The sequence below is a fragment of the Penaeus japonicus genome, unplaced genomic scaffold, assembly GCF_977035675.1.
Source record: "Penaeus japonicus unplaced genomic scaffold, GWHDUDI00000001_assembly GWHDUDI00000002, whole genome shotgun sequence".
Lineage (NCBI taxonomy): Eukaryota > Metazoa > Arthropoda > Malacostraca > Decapoda > Penaeidae > Penaeus > Penaeus japonicus.
In genome coordinates, this window is record NW_028234404.1 from 12,170,659 (window position 1) to 12,188,158 (window position 17,500).

At 47.0% G+C, this 17,500-nt stretch overlaps 1 protein-coding gene across 10 annotated transcripts in view; it reads left to right on the forward strand.

Moving 5' to 3' along the window:
- The window catches only part of LOC122261795 (serine/threonine-protein phosphatase 4 regulatory subunit 1), a 148,166-nt gene that overhangs the window by 64,252 nt on the left and 66,414 nt on the right, over positions 1-17,500 (forward strand). For 3 of the 10 annotated variants that reach the window (XM_086547189.1, XM_086547198.1, XM_086547216.1), the window contains exon 1: positions 944-2,547. The exons of 6 other annotated variants lie outside the window; for them this stretch is intronic. The gene's annotated coding sequence lies outside the window, so the exon portion shown is untranslated. Of the gene's footprint in view, positions 1-943; positions 2,548-9,537; positions 9,582-17,500 lie in introns of those variants that run through there. One more of the 10 variants, XM_086547203.1, reaches the window with a different exon arrangement.

A 17,500-nucleotide genomic window follows, 5' to 3' on the forward strand; every position in this document is an offset into this window, starting at 1 on the left:
CACCCTTTCTCTCCCTCCCCTTCCCCCCTCTCTCCCTCTCCCTCCCCCTCCCCCCCTCTCTCTCACACTCCCTCCCTCCCACCTATCTGTTTGTATTAGGCGGGGGAGGGAGGAGAGGAGGGCCATGAGCGTGTCCATTTTCACGTGCATGTGTGTGTGTGTGTGTGTGTGTGTGTGTGTGTGTGTGTGTGTGTGTGTGTGTGTATGTATGTGTCGATGTGTAGGCGTGGGGTATTTAGATGTTTGTGTATGTGTCGATGTATATGTTCATGTACGTATGTGTGCGTGTTTTAGTGGCGATAATAATCGGCCCGTTGAGATGCTCCGTAAGAAATAACTGGCTCGGCTTGTGGTTGCGTATTTATGCTAAAAGTTGGGAAAGTCATGTGCGCTGAGTGTGTGTGTGTGTGTGTGTGTGTGTGTGTGTGTGTGTGTGTGTGTGTGTGTGTGTGTGTGTGTGTGTGTGTGTGTGTTTCTGCGTCTGCGCGTGCGTGTGCGCGCGCGTGTATGTATGTATGTATGTATGCGTGCGTTTGTGTGTATGTGTGTGTGTGTGTATGTATGTGCGTCTGTGTGTTTATGTCGTATATGATTACGGGGAGGGAGGGGGGAGGGGGTATGTCAAAGGCAAAGAGAAAGGAAGATGGAGAGAGGAGCGAGAAACAGCGAACAGCGCGAGTCTTGAGGAGCAGCACGCTACGTCCAGCTCGGCCGGAGAAAGCAGGGAAATGTGAGGCAAGAAAATCCGGACGAGAGAGGAATCAGCAATGAGAGAGGGAGGGTGGGCTGGGGTCCTGCTGGATTGGGGGGGGGGTAGAGAGAGGGGGAAAGAGAGAGAGAGAGAGAGGTGGGGAGAGGGGGGGGAGGGAGGCAGGCAGGGAGGGAGGGCGGGCGGGCGGACGGGCGGGCAGTGGTGTAGCGGTGTACTACGACGCGCTCTGCTAGTGTGGTGTTGGACGCCGTGCGAGGTGGACCGCTGCGCGTTGCTCCGGCAGTGTAAGCGCGGGTTGCGTGGCCCAGATGGCTCGCAGGTGGTGTCCTCCGACGGGACCGAGAGTGTGTGTGACGGGAAGTGTGACAAAGGAGCCACCTGGGGAACGCCGTGGCCGCTATCAGTGTGACGCGAGTGGAACTTGTAGGTCTGGTTGGAGAGGAGAGGAGGTGGAGGAAGGAGAAGGAGGGGGAAAGGGGGGTTGGGGGGCCGCGCGCGCCCTCACAAGCTCCCGAAAATCCTGGCCATGTTGTGCTGCTGCTGCGAGTGGCGGAAGTGTCGACCTGGGTCCCTTCAGGAGGCCGTCGCCGCTCCTCGCCTCCTCCCTCGAGCTCTCGCGCCGCCGCCAGGAGGAGGAGGGAGAGGATTCGGTGATTGTGGAGAGGGGAGTGACCTAGCCTGACCTCACCCCCGGGGGCTATAAGGAATAGTGGAAACAAGAGAAATCAAAACGAAAGGATATCCAGTTCTAACCACCCACACTCACTCACTCACACGCCCCAAACCGAAGCCCGCCATGAGGCGTGGGGTCTCGGGAAACCAAGCTAACCTCTATACCCTACCCCCTCCAACCCGCCCCCTCCCCCCATTCCCCAACGGTCCACTAGGCCTATGAAGTTTAGTGGCTGTGGTGGGTTGGTACTGGGACGGCTGGGGTGGGATGGTGGGGGGTGGAATGGGAGAGTCGAACAGCGCTACGCAGGCCTACCTTTCCTCCTCCCCCTCCTCGCCCTCCTCCGCCTCCTCCCCTACTCCCCCTACTCCCCCTACTCCTCTTCCTCCTCTCCTCGGAGCCGCTGTGTGTGACCCCCACGCTGCTGTTCTGCTGCCTGATGCCTGCCACGCCTCCTAGCAGAGGGGGGAGGGGGACAGGGAGAGGGGTGAGGCCTAGAGCAAGATGCTTCGACCTCAATCCCCCTCCTTCCGTCGCCTACTTTTCCAATGCATTCATCTTGGTCTGCGTCTTTTCTTTCCTCTCATCTGGTACATCTCGTGCGGAACGCCTCCCCCTTCCTTCTTCCTACTTCCATCCGTCCTCTCCCTTCCCTCTTCCTTCCTTCCCTCCAATTTTACCACGTGGCTCAGCGCTGGTGCAGCGGCCTGGCCTCACTCAGCACACCGACATTTCACAGAACAGCGCAGCACACCCCGCAAGTAGAAGAAGAAAAAAGGAGAATGTGGAAACAATTGTCATTTATTTGATCTTAAATGTGGCTGTTGCACTGGGGTTGCGTTCCAACCTTTTTTTTTATATTACACGAATATTCATAAATTGCGTCGCAGACAGTGTGACCGAGATGAAGCCGTATGCCGTAATGAGTGATTGTGAGTGCGTTCCACCCGTCATCATGAGGAGGGTGAAGAGAAGTAGGATGATGAATATGCGAAAGATGAGAATCCAGAGTGTAGAGAAAAGGAGGGACCTAACGGAAGATGGAGGAGAAGGAGGAGGAGGTGGTAAGAGACGAGGATGAAGCTTGAAGAATGAGGAGACGAGAGCGCGAAGAGTCCCGCCTATGGGATATCATCCACCAACGTTAAACCACGACGACCAGGTTAGTAGTGGCAAGTCCCGCCGGAGAGGTGGAGGTGGAAAGGGGGTGAGGGAGGAGGAAGGAAAGGAGAGAAATGGAAAAGGAAGAGAGGACGGGAGGGAGGGAGTTGGTGGGAGAGGAGGATGGGAGATGAGGGACTAGGGATGATGGGTAAAGGAAAGGGAGCGGAAGGATGGGGGCGGGGGAGAGGGAGGAAAGGAGGTTGGGCAAGGGAGGCGGCGGCGTGGCCCAGGTGGCTGCACTACTGACCACCACAAGGCGTGTGTGACCGTGACGAGGCTGTACGTGTTGGGGGAGGGGGATAGGAGAAGGGGGGGGTTGTGTCCTCCTCCTCCTCACCTCTCCCCTCTCCTCCCCTCCCCTCCCCTTCCCTCCCCTCCCCTTCCCTCCCTTCCCCCCCTCTTCCCCACCCCCTACCCTTCCCAAAGATGGCAATGAAGGTTCCCCATTTGCCTATGTACGTGATGGAGACTTTATTCTTTTCCGGAGGAAGAGATTAAAGGGGGAGGGGAGTGTCTGCTGACATCATGTGCCCTTTATGCTTGAGTTGCTGAGGCAGCAGCAGGGAAAGAGTCTGGCACAGAGTGACAAACAAATAACGATAATATCTATGCAAACACACCAAGCTACTCCCGCTACTCTCCTTGCTGCTTGTGGAGGGGAGTGGAGTGGAGGAACCCGAGCAAGTGGCCAATAAGTCAGGCGATGAATTTTGGATGAGTCACGTGATGAGTCCAATATTCTCCTGGCACGAAGGCCTTTTAGACTGGGTGTGCGCGCACGTGCGAATGAATGAATGAACGGCCGGACGGACGAACAAACGAGAAGAGGGGGTGGAGGAATAGAAAGGAAAGAGAGAGATAAAGAGAAAGGGAGAGAAAAAGAGAGAGAGAGAGGGAGGGGGGAGCAGAGAGAGAGAGAGAGAGAGAGGGAGGGGGAGAGAGAGAGAGAGGGAGGGGGAGAGAGAGAGAGAGAGAGAGAGAGAGAGAGAGAGAGAGAGAGAGAGAGAGAGAGAGAGAGAGAGAGAGAGAGAGAGAGAGAGAAAGAGAGGGAGGGAGGGGGGAGGGGGGAGCAGAGAGAGAGAGAGAGAGAGAGAGAGAGAGAGAGAGAGAGAGAGAGAGAGAGAGCAGAGAGAGAGAGAGCAGAGAGAGAGAGAGAGAGAGAGAGAGAGAGAGAGAGAGAGAGAGAGAGAGAGAGAGAGAGAGAGAGAGAGAGAGAGAGAGAGAGAGAGAGAGAGAGAGAGAGAGAGAGAGAAAGACCTTGGTATCTAATCGCATTCCGAGTTTATTCTGGAACCGTCGTATGTACTCTTTAAGCAAAGGAAATGAACTATAGATTATCTCGTACGGAAGCGAGTCTTGCATTCTTGCTTACTTATATATACACACATCTTTTTGCTCTTGTATTTTCTTTTTCTTCTCTTTGTTAATAGTTATATTCTTAGCATTTATTATAAAAACGTCGACAGCTCGTGAGCTAAAGGTGAATTTGTAATGTTAAATAGGCAAGAAAGTAAACACAGGTGGGTGATAAGAATAACTTCAATGATTTTTTTTTTCACAGCTCGATTTTTAAACACACTCATCACTTGAGCTATTGAGTTCAACGTAATTATGATAACAGATTACCCACAGTTGAGGACGTTGATGCTAGGGAGATTTCCCTTTGCGCTCGACTGGTACATCGCATTGATAATGATAATGAATCTACTGTGCGACATGGTAATGATAATGATAATGACGATGTTGGTAGGAGAAGAAAAGATTCATGGTGAGGATGTTCGTTTCATATTTTCATGAACTTATAGCCCTGAGATTGATTGCACTGATTGCAACGAGAGTTAGACCTGTTATTCTATCCCGCCTGGAATGAGGAGGAGTCGCCAAAGGGGGGCTAGTTAACTGCAAGGCGGTGGTCCTAGCTGACTTTGAAGGAGGTAGTTCGCCCGGCCAGCCTGGAAGGAAGTCGGTTAAAGAATGGTGGCCAACTAGAATGAGGGGCGCTCGTTTGAAGGATTCAGTTCACCCGTTCGACTGGGAGAGAAATCGACTGGGCTAGCTTTGAGGAAGGTGATGTTCATTTTTTGGTAGGCATGCACAATGGAGTGCACGTGAAAATACAGTGGTTTGATTTTGGTGCACGGTGATGTTGAGCGATTGGTTCAAGACACAAGAAAGAGGAGTGGAGGTTGAAGGGAAAGTAAGGGAAAAGGGAGAGGGCGAGGGGAAAGAGCACCTTTGTAGGTGGAAGGAAACGGAGTAGAGGAGAGTGGAAGGTGGAGGTAATAGGTTGGTAGAGGATAGAAGAAAGGCATAGCGGAGGGAGGGAGAAAGTTCCGTGGAGGGAGCTAGCGGGAGGGAGGGGAGGTTAATAAATATATATATTGGAGAGAGAAGAGGACGAGAAAGATCCACACACTGATGATTCTGATTCGGTCTTCGCAATTTAGTCTGGGTGTGGGCCGTCTGATTAAAGGGTGGGGTGTCCTTCATCTTCTGCAAGGGCTACTACTCGCTTTGCAACAACTACTACTACTCTTTTAGTGTGGCCTCCAATACTGACATAATAGCCGTGCCTTCTCCACCATTTATCTCTGGAACATGTATTTTACATTTTAGTTCTGCGGGTATTCACTCAATGAATGATTTTTATGCTGTTTCGACTGCTGCTACTCCTACTACCAGTACTTTCATTATTATCATCATCATCATCCGTGTGTTGTTGTGTCCGTTGTTACTTTTTTTTCCTTGATTATCTTGTACACGTTTGCAAGATGACTTCAGTGTCAAAGGTTATGCTCAGGATTTCTAGGAATGTCGGAGTTTAATTCGCCTTCCGTTTTTCGTAAAACTTAATGTATGAAAAAAAAAGTGAATTGTTCGAAAATTGTTGTTTAGATCGAACATTCTGTTTAAAGTGGAAGTGGCCAGAAAGACGACGAATTTAATTGTAATTTATTGATTCCTCCAAGTTCATTTGGGCGAATGGAAGGGCAGCGAGGAAAGTGTTCCGTCTGCGTGTTATTTCGGTCTCCGCCGTGTGCGGATGTTTGCCTCTTATAGTTCTCGTCTTCGATATCTACAAACGTTGTAATTCATCTAAAGTGTTTATATGTATGTGTGTATGTATATATATATATATATATATATATATATATATATATATATATATATATATATATATATATATATGTCTGTTTGTGTGTATGTAGGTATGTATGTATATGTATATTTGTAAATCATATGTGAACAAATGTTAACCGACCGACAGCCGTCAGCTACCGAAATAAGAATTATTGTCGCTCTTGAGGAACATATATGCGTCTGCGTGTGTGTGTGGTTTGGTTCTCACTATAGCCTTCTTTAGATTTGAAAAATCTAATGTCATGAACGATGGTGATGGCGATGACAAATGTAAATTGTGATGAAAGTGATGATGGCATAAGGTAGACGAAGTGTTGGTAGTGGTGGCAGAAATTGGGGTTAGTGGTGGTTAGCGGGGTAGGGGAGCGTCCCTCAAATTCCCCTTCCCTCCCACACCACACCCTCATCCCTCTAAATAGATAGATAAAGAAATGAGTAGATAGAAATGGAAAAGATAAATGGGTTGGAATTAATGGATAACACATGTGGCGGGGCATTAGGCATTAATGGCGCTGATGTTTGGGGATTTCATTGGAATAAAATTTTAGGGGGGGGGGGAGGAGAATAGAATAGAGGGAGGGCTGATGTTTACCAAACGCTGGAGGAATACGAAAATTTCATCTCGAGTTTTTGCGTAACCTCTCTTTTTATACGACGTTTTATAGAGATATTATTAGTATTATCATTATTATTATTATTAAGTTGTTATAAAGCTTGAGCTTGTTTGGTCCCATCGTAGTAATTGTTCGGTAGTGGTAGCCGGGGATTCGGAGCGAGGCGTTCGTTGACGGTTGCTTGTGATCGCCGGTAGCATCGTATAATTTCATCCATTTTTATCGGTTCTGTAGCTGGAAATTTGCCAACCTAGCAATAGTAGCGACAGAAACAGCAGCGGCATTAGTAGTAGTAGTAATAATGATGGTAATAATAATGGTCGTACTAAGAATAATAATGGTGGTGGTGACTGTAGTAGCAGCAGCAGAAGTAGTAGTAGTAGTAGTAGTAGAAGAGAAGAAAGAATGAATGTGAGAAAGGCTAGGGGGCTAAGAGAGGGCTAGAGGTCTGGTGTGGTAGTGTGACTAGGGTGTAGGCCCACGCACACTCACACCCTTGGCCCGGCGTAGGGGAAGGCGGCACGCAACGGGTGAGGGGGGATGGGGAGGGGGGAGGGGGGTGTTGCCGCTGCGTACGGAGACAAGTGAAGGGAGATTGGTCCAATGTTAGGGGGAGGGGGAAGGGAGGGGACTGGGTTGTTTATAAATATATATGTATTTTTGTAGATGGAAAAGCGCGCGTTTGCACGTGCGTGTATGTGTATGTGCGTGCGTAGGGGAATACGGTTTCGTTTTTGAAGTTTTAGAAGTTTACTAAGGATGAATTTGAAAATTGACAGAATATTGAATGAAACGGAACAAAAAGGAGAGAGAGAGAGAGAGATATGAAGGGAGGGGAGTGAAGGAAGGAAGGAGGGAGTGAGAGAGAGACGGAGAGAGAAAAGGGGAGAGAGGGAGAGTCCTGACCGCGCAGGATCGATATGGGGGGGGAAGGGGCAGAGGGAGTAGACAGGGGTGGGACAGAGTTAGGGGCTTGAGGGAGCAGTGAGGAGATAGAGGGAAAGGGGAAAGGGAGAGGGGGAAGGGGAGGGAAGGGAAGGGAAGGGAAAGGAAAGGAAAGGTGCCCAAAGATACACCGCGTGCAGGTAGAAGGGGAGTAGATGATAGTAGAACAGGGTAAGAGTAGCGACAGGGGAAGGCAGAGGACTGAGGGGGGGGAGGGGTAACGGATCACTAATACCGGAGGGGAGAGGGAGAGGGGGAGCGGAAAGGGGAAAAGGGTGAGGTAGCATGAGGGGCGGCGAGGGGAAGGGGATATAGATAGGACTAAGCTACGCCGGCGACATACGGACGGATAGGCGGACGGACCAGCGGATACGCACAGTTGCTCATGCGCGTGCGTGCGTGCGTGCATACGCGTTGGGACTGACTTGACTGTAGAATATTTCCTTGTTATTACGATTGGTGCGAAGGAGGAGGAGGAGAAACATCTTCAACATCTTCCATTCCATCTTCTACTTGTTATTTTCCTACGAGAGGGAGGGAGGGGGGGGGTAGGCGTAAAGGGTACTTTGTTTCCCCTTCTTGTTCCTTTTTCGTCCCGCTGTTCTTCAGTTCCGATGAGAGAGTCGTATGTGAATGGATGGATGGATGGATGTTAGCAGTTGCGTGGTTAGGTAATTGGCGGCGTTGGGAGTCTCGGCTCTGGATTTGGACGGCGGTGGAAGCGGTGGCCACGGCACCAGTATACGGAACATACGTCACCTTCGCTGTTCCATAGTTAATCAATTGCAAGGCGCTCGCTGATGCTCGCACTCGCCGTTGCACTCCCTCTCCTTGCCCCTCCCTTTCCCTCTCCCTCCCCCTCCCCCTCCCCCTCCCCCTCTCCCTCTCCCTCCTCCTCTCCCTCTCCCTCTCCCTCTCCCTGTGATTCCCTTCTCTCCTCCCCATATAATACGCCCCCTCCCCCCTTCATTATTTTCTTCTCCCTGACTATCAAAAAGAGGGGGTGGGGGAAGGAAGGAGGGGGTTAAAACCCTCACCTGCCGCTCCCTCTGCTTCCCCTCCCCTCCCCTCCCCTCCCCTCCCCAAGAGTCGTTAATTTAATTGATTGTAAAACTGTTTTTTGTTGTTCCATGCGCGGCGCCCAGGTTAGGGGTTGAGGGGAAACGGGGATCATGGACGAGGGGAAATAGGGAAAGGAGGGGAGGAGACAGAGGGCAACTGTGATCGATTTATTTTCCCTGTCATGGGATGAAACTCGCACTCTCGCTTTCTCTCCTTTCTCCTCTTCTCTCATCTCATCTCATCTCATCTCATCTCCCCTCCCTTCCCATCCCTTCCCTTCCCCTTCTCTCCTCTGCTCTCCACTCTACTCTCCTCTTCTTTTCTCTCAGAGATCCTCTTCCCCTTTCCATCCTCACCCCTTCTTTCCTTTTTTCCTCTCCTTTTCATAGAAATGCTAACACACACGGCCGCATACATTCTTTTATCTTTTTCGAATTTCATGGTAACAGGTTGAATATATATACTATATATATAGTCTATGCATACACCGTATATATCATATATACTATGTTTTATATAACCAGCGATGCTATATCTGTCTGTCTGTTGAGTGCGTGAGTGCGTGCAAAAATGCGTGTGCGCGTGTTGTGTATAGTGCAGGTAGTGATGGGCGGGTTATTGACCTCTGATCTGGGTTACGGAGGTCCCCCTCGGCTCAGACGGAGACGTTAGGGTGTGGGATGGGGAGGGAGGGGCGCAGTGTACTCAAGTACGGCTTCTGCACGGCTTCTGTGGTGTTCTTTTTTTATTTTTATTATTATATATATATTTTTTTTTTTTTTTTTTTTTTGGGGGGGGGAGGAGGAGGGGCGTTCCTCTGGTGTTATCACTATTATCAGTATTACTTTTGTTATTATTATCAATAGGATTATCATTATTATTGATATCGTAATTATTCTTGTTATCATCATCGTCATCGGTATAATTTTCATTATTATAAATACCATTATCGTTGTTATTACTTTTGCTATTATTGTTAGTATTTTCAGTGTCATCATTATCATTGTGATCAGAATCGTTGCAATGCATTGTTGCTTTTAACATCACATTGTTGCCATCACCATCAACATAATTTTTAAGTGTTTACAATCCTGAGAATTTTTCCCAATTATTTCAGTATTTCCTGATCTCCCTTGTTATCTTACAGCCATTATTACTTATTACCTTTTGATTCTTCGTTTATTCCCTTACCTCTATTCATTCGTTTCTTCTTTCTCTATTTGCAGGTAAGACGCGGAGAGGAGGAGGAGTCGTAGCGATGTGTTGCGAGGTAAGAGAGAGAGAGAGAGAGAGAGAGAGAGAGAGAGAGAGAGAGAGAGAGAGAGAGAGAGAGAGAGAGAGAGAGAGAGAGAGAGAGAGAGAGAGAGAGAGAGAGAATATATATATATATTAACATTCATTTTTGTTGTTGTTGTTTCCCTTAAGTTTTCTTCTTCCTTTTTTACTTATTCTTTAACTTCTGTAATTTTGCGATGCGTAAGCTGTTTCTCTCTCGTTAGTGTTAAGCTGGCAATGTTGTTGAAGAGATGATAAAAGTAGTGAAGAGGGAAGAACGGAAAGAGCGAGAGAGTAGAGAAGAAGCAAAAAAAAATGAAAGAGGAGGAGCGAGAGAGCCAGAAAGCGAGAGCGAAGAGAAGAGAATACAAACCAGAAACGAAAGAGCGGAGAAGAGCGAGCGAGAGGGAAAGAGAAGCCGCACCTGCTGATTGGCACGCCGCGATTGGCGGGCCCGTAATTCTCGTGCGTAATTCGCGAGATCGCGACACTCGGCGAGGAAGCGAGGAAGGAAGAGAGGAAGGAAGCGCATCGGGACCGCGCGCATCCGAAAGGGGGAAATTGCGGCAGATTACGCCAGGAAATGATCCCTTACGAACATTTCCCAAGCGAGATGAGGTGCAGATCGCGCGCGCGGAGGGAAGAATGGGCTACAGGGGAGGGAGGGGGGTCGCTGGGTGGAATGGGTGGTATAGGGGGAGTGAGTGGAGTGGGTGGAGTAGGGAACGGAGGGAGAGGGAGACACGTACATGTCAAGATAGGCATTAGGGCAAATATAGACAGAAAGCGTTTCTGCTTACCATGGATTTGCAATACTAACCTTGATTTAATAATATTGTTAGGGTATGTCATTGCTATATTCAGTGTTGTCATCACTATGCCGATTTCTTTTCGTGAGATCCTCATTTCCCCATACCTATTACTATTACAGCGAAAGGTCATTCCGAGGACGTCACATGCGGCACGTGGGGGCACTCTTACGCCACAGCGGCCGTCTTGCTTGCGGTCTCTAGTCTCGCTCAGAATCATTGTCGTCGACCGCGTCCATTCTGGAGACATGACAAGCGATCGCACCTTGAGGGAACAAGGTCGTGTGTACTAGCGTGTGTACGTGGAGAGAGAGAGAGAGAGAGAAAGAGACAGAATATATATATATGATTGGGGGGCAAGAAGGAATACCAGGTATTCGCTGATCTTGATCTTCGGGCTGTGCTTTACGCCGGACGTCTCGTGTATGTCTTGCAGGAGATGGGGTTGTCGTTATTAACTTTATGATCATTGTTGTGGCTGTTATTGTTAGCAGTAGTAGTAGTATTTTTATTATTACAATTATTATAGTTATTATTATTAGATTCTTTTTGCCTTGATTTGACCCAGGCAGACGCTGCATATCATTGCTAGAAAAGAGTATGCTTGTATAAATGGAAGACCTAGCCATATGGCCTTCTTGCGCAATTCTAGATTTGCATTTTTTCCTATTGAACTGCCGAGATCTAGGAAGCATACAGTCTATCAATAAAACAAAAACAAAAAAAGATAGGTAAATTATAGATGAATAGGCACGTGGGTTGAATGGAGGAATAAGTAGGAAAATAAATGAGGGGGAGGCTGTGTTTTGATACCTCTTATTTGTGATAACTTTGAAGTGTTTAGGATGAGGTGTCATGATAGCATTGTCGTTCCTTTGTTGCTGTTGTTTAGAAAAAATGTTTTTGTTGATTGTGTCGATTTTGTCGTCAATGTCTGGAGGCCGTTTTGCTATTGATTATTGTTATTAGCATTGTTGGTGATATTGTTGCGGCCAATGGTGATGCGGTCGTTATTAGTGTTATTACTATTACAATACTCGCTCCTGTCATCTTTAGTATTATTGTTGTTGTGATTTTATGGAGCCAAATTGTTTAGGTTTAGAGAGAGAGAGAGAGAGAGAGAGAGAGAGAGAGAGAGAGAGAGAGAGAGAGAGAGAGAGAGAGAGAGAGAGAACTAACTGATTTGATTAGATTTTAAATATTTATTTACTGAACAGGTAACATGCCCTGCCAAAAGCCAGGGAAAGGTGTAAAAACATTTACCCACTCGATTGACTCAAAGAGCCTTAGTCAAACATTCAATATCCATGCCTGAAGAGCTCCACTGTAGTACTAGCAATATCTGGTAGCTTTTTTTTTTATCTTAAAATGAAAAATAATACATATAACTAACCATGCGCAACCATAATATAACAAGTAATACCTGTACATTTAAAGTCACTGTGGCCCATCACTTGTCTGCTGATGGTTCTCAAGTTCCACTACAGGATGCTGTGAAGTAATCTGTTGTTGTCCGAAGACAAGTGCAAACATCTTTTCCTGGAACTGTAGTTACTGAACAATATTTTGCTACATCATGTGCATAGTCTGTTCAATCCTCTGGTGCAAAATTTGCAGCAGGGCCTTTACTCCCCTGTGGAGTAAAGACGGGGCTGGTGCTGGCTGTGGAATTATTATTGGTGCTGGCACTGAAGCAAGTGCTGCAACAGGTGCTGAAGCAGATGCTGGCGCTGAAGCAAGTGCTGAAACAGATATTAAGACTGGAAGGGCCTTCTGCTTCGGGGCAATATGTCTAGCCGCACTAATTCCTCCCAAGTTGGGGGAATTCTTTCTCGTCGTTAAGCCGAGGAGGTGGGATAGGGGTTCCGAGAGGGGAGGGCAGCGTCTTGTTTCTTCAGTAATGTCGGATGATATGCGCTTAATGAAGAGTTTGCAGTATTTTCAAGACTTCAGTTACCATATTTTCAAGGCATATGATTACCCTGAGATTTATTTTGGACGCATTCCTTTTGTGTGTGTGTGAGTGTGAGTGAGTGTGTGTAAGTAAGCAAGCGTGTATGCGCGCGCAGCCGGCAATGACAACAACGCGAGGACATACTCGTACCATTTTGAACAGCTAGACCTAAATGGAGCAAGTAAGGTGCCATGTTTTAACACTGAATGGTATGGGTAATTTTCTACCCTTCGTATGTTGTGACACGCTCAGTATGTAAGGTAGTTTCATTGTTGTCTATTATCTCATTGGTTTCAATTTCCCTCGGGACATCCAACACAACGAGAGTGGGAAGGTGCCTCTTTCCATATAGCTTTTCATTTACAGAATTCCTCGTGCTTCTCCTGTCCTAGTACATTTACAAGGATTTCGTCATTCTTACACCATACATGGGCAAAATTCCGACCTAGTTTTAATTCTAGGAGTCCTTTAGCTTTACGACTTAGGAACATGCAATGATTGTTATGCTTCCACGCATTCCTAGCTATCCAATTTGAAATAGGCACATAAGTGACTAGGTAATATAGCTTCTACAGTCGAGAGAGAGAGAGAGAGAGAGAGAGAGAGAGAGAGAGAGAGAGAGAGAGAGAGAGAGAGAGAGAGAGAGAGAGAGAGAGAGAGAGAGAGATTGAAGGGAATTAGCAGCTGTGGGAAGCCCTGCCGACATCAGACCGTATTATAACCTTCCCTTTACTCTCATGGCCTTTCCCTCCGTCTCCCTCTTTCCCTCCCTATTTCCCCAATATTTCTCTTTCTCTCTTTTTTTTGCCCATCTTCCTCCTTCCTTACCGCCCCTTAAATATCCGCACCACATAACACCCCCGCCCGCTACCGATACTACCGCCAGCGCCTCCGCCGCCATCCTTGTTACGACATCCGTTACGGGAAAGTGTTGGGTGTCTGTCGGTGGAAGGGGAGAGGGAAGGCGTTCGTGACATATTCTGGTGTGGAGATGGCTTGGTGGATCTAGTGCTTCCTTCAGTGTTTCTCTTTTTGCTCTTGATGTTCTCGTCTGTTTAGAACTTTTCCTAACCATAGACACGGATGTATGTGTGTATAACTGTATTAATTGTTATTCGCGTGCCTGTATGTATATACTTGCGGTATTTAACTTTTCTAAAGCTACACTTCTTTTTTCTTTCTCCCTACGGCTGTGGTCGCCCTTTCTTGGCGGGAAAATGGCGACGCGTTCGAGCCGGCGCGAAAATTAGTTTCTCGCGTTGTCACAAAAATATAACAATGATAATGGCCCGTTTATCGTAGAGAGTATTGCGTATGTATTTGTTTTACATATATTGTGATATAACATGAACGGGGTAAAACAAAAGCTGTGTAAGTGAGGGTGTTCAGTTTACGCTTCAAATTGGCGGGAAATAATGTCGGCGGAGATCGGTCTTCACACCACAAGGAAAAAGGTTCGTTTCATTTTGTGGTGCTGGCGACATTCATATTTGTAGCAAGGCTTAGTCTAACATATACTGGTAAACTTCTTTATATTAGAAATAGAAATAGGTACCATCGTGAATTAAGTAAAGCTGGGTGAAGTAAGTTATCCATATTGAATTTGGATGTATATACACCATATTCCTGCGAGTTTCATGTAACACCTGATTGCCAGGTGGTTGTCATTTTTATATTTATATACTTTTTTCAAGTTTGAATCTTTGTATTGAGGTGAAATTTGCGCATCAGTGAAATATCAGTCCGTACACCGTGAATTGTCTCGATGTTTAGCCTAGCGTGTCTATTGCCCTAGCGTCACTTGCCCTCATTTATGGTCGTTATATTAATCTCTCTAATCTCATTTCGATAGTTTTTATTGTCGAGGGACCATTGCCGCGCTTTTTGCTAGCGTTCATTCGAAATTTCCCTGGAAGTGAATAAGTGACCATATAAGATTCATTTCATACCGTATATCATCCAGTGGCGTCTTACTTTTTTGTATTATGTGAATGTTTCACCAAAGTTAGCAATTTCACCCATCATATTATCATTGCCACTTAATATTTTACATATGGTATATACTGACATTATGAATATGGTTAATTACATTTGCCGTATTTTCTTGTGAGCGTTTTTGTGTAGTTACCCCTGCCGCGTGCTATTTATTTCTCGCGCGCCATTTTCTCTTGTGGATTTTACGTCGGTAAATTTCCCCTCTTCCCGTTTTCTATGCATCGGTCGTGCTGCTGAAGATGATGATAATGATGATGATGAATATGATAACAAGTTCAGTGATATGATATGTTTATAGTGATGGGAAGACATGGCAAACGAATTTTTTTTCTTGTTTTGAGAAAGATTGTACATCATGATGTGGTTTATTATGTTTGTTTCTTAGATTTCTTCCTGATACGTAAATATGCATTTTGTATGTCAAATGATCTCGTCTGTTACCTGGGACAATGTGCATTCCTCTCCTTTTCTGCTGTTGTTGCTCCTCCTTTCCTCTTCTCCATCACCTTTTTTTCTCCTCCTCCTCATCTTCCCCCCCCCCTTCTTCTTTTTTTCTTCTGCTTTTCATTCCTATTCTTCCTACTTCCTATCCGATTCTCTCTTTGCGTTGTAACCGAGCGAGCGTCAACGAAGAGGAGGTTTCTACGCTATGTCACATTACGTATTCCGGGAACTGGCGCGATGATCGTAATTATCATCCTCGTCGTCGTAATTCTTTTTTTTTTTTTTGGGGGGGGGAGGGGGGAGAGTTGCCGCTTATCCTCGTCGAGTGCTGCCCGATGAAGCCCGGTGTGCGATTGTTGGGCCGCGTTATCCGATGATACCCGGTGCCCGATTATGCGCCGTGCTTTTGTTCATTCGGTCGGGATTTTCTCTCTCCTCACCTCAGATCTCTCTCTCTCTCTCTCTTGCTCTCTCTCTCTCTCTCTCTCCACTTTTACTGTTTCTATTTGTGCATATTTACCAAGAGTGAATAATGCCTACGATCAAGAGTATGCACGCGCTCTTACGTGTAGGTATGTCTGCGCGTGTATGCTGTGTGTGCCTGGCTGGCTGACAGGGCGTCTCGAATGCCCCGTTCCCTTCGGTGGAGGAGGTGGAGGTGGAGGTGGAGGTGGAGGAGGAGGTGGAGGTGGAGGTGGAGGTGGAGGTGGAGGTGGAGGAGGAGGAGGAGGAGGAGGTGGAGGAGGAGGAGGAGGAGGAGGAGGAGGAGGAGGAGGAGGAGGAGGAGGAGGAGGAGGAGGAGGAGGAGGAGGAGGACACCAATCGATAGGTTGAGTGAGTGAGGGTTTTCCCCAAGAGTGAGTCAGTCAGCCGGGCAAGGCAGGCAGGATGGTTGACTTTGGGGATGGTTTCATCCGTTCGGTGGCCGGTGGTTCGTGGTTGGTTTGGTTGCCTGGTAGATGGCACTGCTGATGGAGTATGATTGGCGGAATATCATCCACTGTCATCCGCCAAAAGGAGATAGGAAAAGAGGGAGAGGGGGATTGCTCTATGGAGTCTTTTTTCCCCTTTTTTTCTTTTCTCTGATTTATCTCTTCTTTTCTGAGTAAACTGCGTTTTCTTGTTTTTAGGGCCGTTCTTTGTTTACCAGTTGTTAGGGTCATTATATTTTGAGAAGTTGCTGGAACTCACTTTTTGATAATTCCGGTAGACTTTTCTTAATATTTTGTTAACGGAGGTGTCTATCAGTATGTCTGTCTGTCTGTCTGTCTGTCCTTTTTTTAAGAAGGTGTACAGTCAGTTACCCTTCTTCACTTTTCATTCGAAGTGTTCAGTTTTGCGTTATTGTGTCGCCGAGTGTTTTTAAGAGTCATTACCATTTTACTGAAATGTATGTATGTTTTTTTAAGGGCAAAATCAGGTGCAAGACTTGTGAACTGAGTGTAGTTCCTAAATTGGGTGATAATTAAACCGGTGAATAGTAGTTTAAGAATAAATTTGTGTATATTTAACTCTTTAAGTTAACGATTAGCTCGTGTTTGCGCAATGTGTTAAATTCTCATTCCCAAAGCGCAAAATTGTGCTTGTTTACCTACGGGATGGTGTTTCTTTAACCCGTTAAGCTGTGCATTATTTCGAGAGAACCCTCGACGAAGGAACGCATGACGCTCACCCTGTGCCTGACGGGTGTTGCTCACCCGCTTACTCAGGCACTTACTCACTCGCCTTCCCAGCCGCTCATTCACGCATTTAGCGAGAGAGTTGTTGTTTTTTTTACTCTCTTTCTCCTCCTTTCTTTCTCCTACTCCCGCTCTTCCTCCCCTCTCTATTTTTCCCTCTCTTTTTCTCCCCTCCCCCCCTCCTCTCCTCTCCCTCTCCCGCTCCTTCTCCCTCTCCCCTCCCCCTCCTCTCCTTTCCCTCTCCCACTCCCTCTCCCGCTTTCCCCGTGTGCTTGACTAACCTCCCCTTCTGTATCCATCTATAAATTGTCGATACTTAAAGAGACACTTCGACCAAGCATTGTACTAAAGCGGGCGTGGTTTATCCTCCGTGTGTGTGTGTGTGCGTGCGTGCGTGTGTGTATGTGTATGTGTATGTGTGTTTAGCGTTTGTGTTTGCGTCTGCATTCATGTTTTTTCTTTCTTTCTTTCTTTCTTTTCAGGGGAAGGGTATGCATGTATGTGTGCGTTTTTTTTTATATTTGCAGTTTGAATGTACACAAGCAAGCATTTGTGTGCGAAGTTGACCCATTTGCCGACCGTGATCTATAGATTGCATTTCTTTTGGGGTGCATGTGGATATGTATGTGTGTTTGTTTGTTTGTTTGTATGTGAGAGTGTTTGTATGTTTGCGTGTGTGTGTGTGTGTGTGATAGAGAGAGAGAGAGAGAGAGAGAGAGAGAGAGAGAGAGAGAGAGAGAGAGAGAGAGGGGGGGGGGGGGCACTACCACTGACCTGTTGGATTGACGCAGGGATCCTTGCAGTGAGGCAGTGTCGTGAATTCGGATGCTTGCAAGGATTTTTTAAGCGGGGTTGGTGGGTGGGGATAGGGGGATAGCTTGCAACGAATGCATTTAGAGACGGATAGAGGTGCTTTCCAAGAAGTGCATTAGGGGGAAAGATGCTTGTGACGAGTGCATATTTCGACTGATATGTTTTCGGTGAATGCATTTAGAGAGAGAGAGATGCTTGCAGTAAAGGTTTTTGTGTGATG